A 959-nucleotide genomic window follows, 5' to 3' on the forward strand; every position below is an offset into this window, starting at 1 on the left:
CCTTAATCTCTGTAACAAAAAAATAAAAACTGCCATGAAACTCAGGGGCCAGTAAGAAAAATAATTTTTTCGCGGCGCACACTAATTCTCCATCGAATTGCCGTTTTTTCATCCCTTAATTTCAATTAGAAGGGGAGAAGTGAATTTTTAATTCGCGGGCGAATCGTGAACAGTCAGTGTGCGTCGCGAAAAAATTATTCTTTTTATTGGCCCCTGACTTTCATGGCAGTTTTTATTTTTTTGTTACATAGATTAAATGTTGAAAGAAGGTTAATTAATGGAGAATTTAATTCTCCGTCGAAGTGCCCTTTTTTCATTCCTTAATTAAAAACGATTATTTTTCTTACTGCGCTGTGAATTTCATGACAATTTTTTCCATTTTTTTACAGAGATTAAGGGCTGAAAGAGGGTTAATTGATGGGGAATTTAATTCTCCATCGAACAGCATTAGTTTCCTTCCTTAATGTTAATTACGAGGGGAGAGACGATTTTTTAATTAGCGGGCGAGTTATCGGGAGTCACTGCGCCGAGAAACCATTAGGTTTTTCATGGTGCCGCGAATTTCGTCGCAGTTTTTATTCTTCTATTACAGAGATTAAGAGATGCAACAAAGGTTGATGGATGGGGAATTTAATTCTCCATCGAACAGCATTGGTTTCATTCCTTAATATTAATAAGGAGGGAGGAGACGATTTTTTAATTGGCGGGCGAGTTATCCATCAAGTTTTCCATAGCGCCGTAAATTTCGTCGCGGTTTTTATTTTTTTATTACAGTGATTAAGGAATGCAACAAAGGTTGATGGATGGGGAATTTAATTCTCCATCGAACAGCATTGGTTTCATTCTTTATTGTTAATTAGGAGGGGAGAGACGATTTTTTAATTAGCGGGCGAGTTGTCGGGAGTCACTGCGCCGAGAAACCATTAGGTTTTTCATAGCGCCGCGACTTTCGTCGCAGT

The sequence above is a fragment of the Diachasma alloeum genome, unplaced genomic scaffold, assembly GCF_001412515.2.
Source record: "Diachasma alloeum isolate Michigan unplaced genomic scaffold, Dall2.0 Dall_scaffold_01098, whole genome shotgun sequence".
In the NCBI taxonomy this organism is placed as follows: domain Eukaryota; kingdom Metazoa; phylum Arthropoda; class Insecta; order Hymenoptera; family Braconidae; genus Diachasma; species Diachasma alloeum.